Source organism: Etheostoma spectabile, unplaced genomic scaffold, assembly GCF_008692095.1.
Source record: "Etheostoma spectabile isolate EspeVRDwgs_2016 unplaced genomic scaffold, UIUC_Espe_1.0 scaffold00018480, whole genome shotgun sequence".
NCBI lineage: Eukaryota > Metazoa > Chordata > Actinopteri > Perciformes > Percidae > Etheostoma > Etheostoma spectabile.
Window position 1 is genome coordinate 191,844 of NW_022604277.1, and position 6,527 is coordinate 198,370.

The following is a 6,527-nucleotide window of genomic DNA, read 5'->3' on the forward strand; positions in this document are numbered from 1 at the left end:
GAGGGGACAAAAATGCCTATATACTCTATGGAAGGCCAAATTATGCACTATTTAGACACATATTTGCTTGTATAACATTGCTGTGGGTGTAATATCAATAAATATGACATTATTATGTTATTATTGGCATAAGTTAATGTCATGAGAGCAAAACGTCTTGACTTTTTTGGAAAAAATGCATGTATTTTGTCAACTGTATAAGTTATAATGATTATTTCTTCACAGTGTGACTCCCAAGACATATGAGAAGTGTTTTAGAATGGAAAATGGCTTAGGTTTTACTTATATGTCTGTGATATCAATACATATCTGGAAGATTCATTTATTCATTTATTTATTTATTTATTTATTTATCTTTAAGGCCCTACAACCATTTTTAACATGCAAGTGACCTCACTGCAACCCAAATATTCCAATAACCCAGTTTGTCCTAAAAAAAATGATGTTCATATCTTGACTGTAGACAACAGGGTTGATGTTTTACAAGCTTTTTTATAAAATAAATCCAGACGGAAATTAAACTGTAAAAATGGCCTCAGGCCAGAGTGTTAATAAAGATAAGTCTATGTCTATCTCAAAAAAAGTAAAAAAAATCTGAAAATCTTCAGGTGATGTAGCTCAGTGGTAGAGCTCATGCTTTACATGTATGAGGACATGACTTCTCTAGCAGGTATTATGGTAGAGTCTTTAAAAGAGCTGCAACAGATATTACCTCCTGTGGTAATCTGACTGGTAGGGTTATAGAACGTAGTGGTAGACTAAGACCTCCTGTCACACAAACTAAGCGGTATACTCTCTCTTTTATACCTCAAACTATCAGACAGCACAACAAGCACTTTAAATGTACATTTTTTACAGTTTCTATTTTACCGTATTTATGTACTTGCACTGTAGTATATTTGTTATTATGGGTGTTACGGCGGGTATGAGCACTGTAGTTTCCATTTTTATGGACGAAATAAACTTAACATGTCATTAGGTTTACTCTACAGCAGGTGGAGACATTTCACGTCAGACACTTGCAGCAACAGACACTTTGTTAGACATCAACAGACTGGAAATAGACTTAAGTTGGCCAGTGATTGTTGCTTTTTCATCTTTGTTGTTATTTTTGTGTGTCTTTAATGTCACACATGTGGATATTATGAAAAACTGCATAGAAAACCTTTCTAGCAAGTTCAAAGGTTCCATGGTGTAATGGTTAGCATTCTGGACTCTGAATCCAACAATCTGAGTTCAAATCTCAGTGGAACCTGGTTTTTAAGCCACAGCACTGTTGAAAAAGATCAACCTTTCAACTTTCCACATCTAGTTTAAAGTGAGCTTACAGGTTTAATGTCCTTGGCCATTTAGACTGTAAACACTACGTTAGTGGGGGCATGTTGAGGAGTCACCTGCTTGTTAATGTAATTGAAGGAGCTCCAAATTTGACAGTATTGACTGGAAGTGATAGGCTTTGATTACATGGGGATACACACTTTGCATTCAGTCTCGTAATCACCATAAAAATTAGGTATCACTGAAATTTGAACTTGTGTTGCTGCAGTCAGAGTGTACAGTGTTCATCCTGAATGGGCCAGTATAGTGCCTCAGAACTGCTTGTTGATGGTCTATTAGCTTTGGAACCCCCCTTTCCCCACAGCTTTCAATTGTCAGATATGGGTGGGGGAGTGGGCACTGTGTCCAACCTTTTCTGTGTAAAAAAAAACTAAAGAAGTCTCTTGGATTAAAGACAAATCTCTGCGGAGAACCTTTTACCAATCCAGGTGCCCTTGGCATAGTTCTGATCTTTTGGGGTTTAGCATGGATCAGGAACCAACACATCTGGACTCAATGTGGGCATTGTACGACAATATTTGACACATTTAGACCATGAAGACAGTTATCAGTTTATTTCCCATCTGGCAGGTGTAATTGTGGACACAGTTGGACATTTTGAAGATAATTGCACAATATTGACCCAATTGTCAGTCTATTTCCCATCTGACAATCAGAAAGGGTGATGCAACAAGAAATTACCAGTCCAACCATCGTGGTAATTCTCACTGGGATGTGGTGGAACGGGAACTTCGTGCCCTGGATGTGCATCCCACAATCTCCATCAACTGCAAGATGCTATCCTATCAATATGGGCCAACATTTCTATGACGAATCAGGTCAACACAGTATTAGTATGGTGTTCCTAATAATCCTTTAGGTGAGTGTATGTGAGTGTCGAGTATTGTTATTGTTGGATTCAGGTCCAAATTTTGACATTTTAGCGCAATGCAAAGGTGCATAACAGATTGCTTTCTACTTACCTGAGTGATGCAAAGCAGGGGTGGCCAACTAGTCAAGGAACAGCAAGAGACTTGGTATTTAAGACTACAAACTGACTATGTGACAGATGTGTAATCTGTCATGGCCTTCCTTCTGAAGCTCTAGCCAGGCGCCATTCCTCGCCTAAAACAATATGAGTAATTCCAGTAAGTGAAAAGGAAACTCACATCTACAAGATAAACTTGGAAGATGTGACTCCCTGATGGTCTAGTGGCTAGGATTCAGTGCTCTCACCGCCGCGGCCCGGGTTCAATTCCCGGTCAGGGAGTGGTCAGGACTTGACAGATACAGGTGTAACATTTGAAAGACTAAGGCCTAATCCCATTTCTTTCCCTTACCCCTACCCCTTGGCCCTATCCCTAGCTTTTGCGCGTTCACGCGGATCTAGTGTCGGTCCAATACGTATTACGGCCTAGGGGTAGGGGATCGATCAAGGGCTGTATAGCCCTTGAAATCTAGTGTGGACGCGACCTCACTAGAAAACACACATCAACGATGGCTGCCGCATCGACCAGAGAGACACATAAATGTAAGTACTTTTGGTTTAAATAATTGATTAAGAAGTTACGACAGTTTTGTTTTGTGGTCTATGCAGTCCTGTGCATGTGTACTTGCAACCATGTTCCTAACTGAAACTTTTTTTAAATCGGTAGCTTGCGCTAACGCTAATCGCTAATCGCTAACGCTAACGTTGATTTGCACAACAGTTCCGCATTTGTCTGCCTAGAATTGACTGTATACATCGCATATTTGCATGCATTATTAACGGTTCATGATACATTCGTTCTTAATTTCCACGTTGTTAAAAATCATAGCGTGCTGATAATGCAAGCATTGCTTAACATAGTACACTACTGCTTATGATATTTTGATACATGCTGTGCATTGCATTCACATCGAATGTTGTGCCAAGTATATAATAGTAGTATTTGTTGTTCCAGTCCAGCCCTGCCATGTGCTTTGTCCTGGGGGAGATGCACTTTTAGCCATGTGCTTTGTTGGTGGGGGGGGAGACGTTAGCCAGCTGCTAGCTATGTGCTTTGTTGTAGGGAAGGTGAAACACAAAGTATATATATTGTTGATTTTCTGTACATTTACCGTGCTGTATCACAAATCAGGAAGCTCATCACTTTTCGGTCACAGAACGAACATCTATTTCTGAGGTCAAATACGCCGCAAAGCAACAATGGGAGTGAGTCATGCGTTTGTTGTAGCAATTCATTATTGTATTGGAACTGTTACTGCATTGTCATCATTTGTTATTCATTCCTGTAAATGTACATGTACATTTTGTTGTTTATGACGCAGGAAACTGATGAAAGACATGGGGTTGTTTGAAAGGTAACAGGCCAAAAAGCTTCCAAAAAGTGGGAAAACCTGAAGCAAAAATACAAGGTATGTGTTGTCCGTTAAAGAAAAATAACAAACTACATCTTTGCTCTCAAAACAATAGAATGCATGAATGCATACTGTATGGTTGTAGGCTTCATTGTAGTGTGTTGTGTGTCCCTCCAGGAATTAAGAACTCCTAAAACAGGGTCCGGCACAGACAGTGGGGAGTGACCGCTGCAACGTGGCAGTTTTACGAAGATATGCACGAGGTGTTGGGTGCCAGGCCTTCAATCGACCCTCCTGTGGTGGTGGCATCATTTCTGGATGAGCGTACGCCAAACCTCATGGTATGTTAATGCAGTACATCTTGTGTTCTGAAATTTCCGAATCGCAGAATGTTAACATGTTATTGTATTGCTGTCTTTCTCTCTCGGTGTGTACGTGTGTGGTGTACAATTGTTCATTTGTGGAATGTAAATCAATATTATTTTGTTCCTTTAGGCGATTGAGGAGCCCTCATCCCCATCCTGCAGCTCTGCAGCCAGCAGTTCCCCACTGCCAAGTCCCTCCCCAGGGAAGAAAAGGAAGAGAAATCCTATCCTGGATTTCCTGACCGAGGAGTCCAACAGGGAACAGAGGCGCCACGAGGAGAGCGAGGCGAAGAACGAGGCCATGACTGAGCGATTCTGTCTCTCTTTTGAGAAATTAGTTGACAAGTTTAGTTCCTTTGACAGATCTACCTTGTAATGGTTGCCCATGTCCATCTTTAATAGAGGCTATATTATATGTGGGGAACATGCAGTAGTGTATTGTTGTTATTCCCATGTTGATAAAGTATGTAGCCTAGCGTTGTACCTTTCCTTTGCCGAGTGGGTTGGGGAATTGTTACAACCTCATATTTAAATATATCATAACAGTTGCACTACATTTATATATTATAAATTTTTAAAATCAACATATACACTGTTCATTTTTTGTTAAATTCCTGTTACATAATTTTTTCTGAATAAAGTATTCTTTGCACATCTCATCCAAATCTATTCAATGTGTTATTACAGTAATTCAAATCATGAGTCATTCATAAATGCCCAAAGGGACATGACCACACAACAAATACCAAGCCTTCAACAATAACTAAAGTATTTCACTTCCATTTTGAAAGTAGACACCAGACTCAACTGAGCTTCAAATCAAATCATTGTTTAATGCCAGAAAAAGTAGTATGACATTCAACACCATGCTAAGTGAAACATATCAAAACCCCATGATGTGTGTATACAAACATATGCAAACAGATCTAAGTAGTAAAAATACATGCATGAACATAGATCTGTAAAATACATATACACTGGTCATGATCATGGGTCTTGCACACAACTGAACTAGGGCCGCCAGTCTGTTTCTTTTGACATTCCCAGAGGTTTCATTGTAAGCCATTTCTTCACGGGGAGGTTGGGCGTCATCTATTAAAATGTCTTCATCTGGGACCAGTGTGTCACCATTGTCCATGCACACATTGTGCAAAAAGCACATGAAGCATTTACCTGTGGTGCAAACGTGGCTTCACCTCCAAAGCTTTGAAAAGTGTTGACCTCCATCTGGTCTTCATCATGCCCAACGCTCTTTCATTATGCTGCGCCCCCTGACTGATAGTAATTGAATCGCTGCTGTACTTGTCCTTGCACTGGCTCCTTGAATGGGGTGATGAGGCAAATCGGAGTTTCCAAACAGGGATACCCACCATCACCAGAAGGATGTAGCCCGTTGGGGGATACCGTCTTGTGGTATAAAAACTGCTGTTTTTCATTATTCGTGTGTCATGGACAGACCCCGGATACCCACAAAAATGTCCAGAAACCTGCCATTTGAGTCACATATTGCCTGCACTGTTGACAGAGTAAAAGCCTTTGTAATTCAAGTAGTCTAATCTGTGACGCTGTGGTGGTGTTAATCCTTATGTGGCTGCAATCAATTGCTCCAACCACATTGTGGAATGCAGGGTTCCTGAAATGTTGACAAATCCCTGCCAACTGCAGGCAGGTCCGCTGTTTGAGGGAAGTAGATTGCTCTCCTTAGATTGTCCCATATGCTCTGGGCCACTCTGTGGATGATGCGGTGTACTGTAGCCTTTGGTACATTAAAGACACGGGCCACCACTCGATAGGAGAGTCCATGTGCCAGCCAATAGGTGTATATGAGTACTTCAAGCTCAATACCCCAGCCGTGGTCCTGCTCCCTTTGCAAAAGCCTCTGCAAGCTTGCATTGCTCTTCTGGTGAGGCGGAAATCCTGCCTCAGCTCAGTCTCAACATTGAACCACATGCGCAGTATAGGCATGTTGGGGTTTATGGCACAGTATGTAGTTGGAGCACCAGTCTGGAAAAGAAAAACAATTTCACAGCTTGAGTTGGAAAAAGTTTCCCTTTTCAGAAGAACAAAGCACATATAGCCCCCCCCCCCCCCCCATAGAACACGTTCGTGATTATAGTTGCCCAAGCACATAGCAGAAAACAAAATCGACTAAATAACGTCTGACATTCCCCACAACAAGCACAAAGCTAGCTAGTGGCTACAGTTCTTCTTCCCCCCAAATAAAACGATCAGATCGTCTCCCCGCCAAGAACAAAGCACTGCTGGACCGGTAATAACGTCGCCTAAATAATACTTGTACACATAGATAGTCATGAGGTTTGTGTTACAATATAATGCACGTCCTGTATGTACGCGAGTCCAGCTCAGCTTGCTACTGTGTTCCGGCTAACGTTAATACAACCTAAGGTTGTTGTGTTTTGTAGCTAATCCATACATACCATCAGCTGATCCGCCAGAATTTTCAACGTCGTAGACTTCTTCCTCTCCTCCTTGCTTGATTTCTTC

The 6,527-nt window shown here is 41.2% G+C and overlaps 1 long non-coding RNA gene across 1 annotated transcript; it reads left to right on the forward strand.

The window, feature by feature from the left end:
- Nucleotides 1–3,681: 3,681 nt before the first annotated feature.
- On the forward strand, nucleotides 3,682–4,225 carry LOC116680501 (uncharacterized). The gene is made up of 2 exons (XR_004329774.1): nucleotides 3,682–3,714; nucleotides 4,153–4,225. It is a non-coding gene; the product is annotated as an uncharacterized LOC116680501 (long non-coding RNA).
- Nucleotides 4,226–6,527: the final 2,302 nt, after the last annotated feature.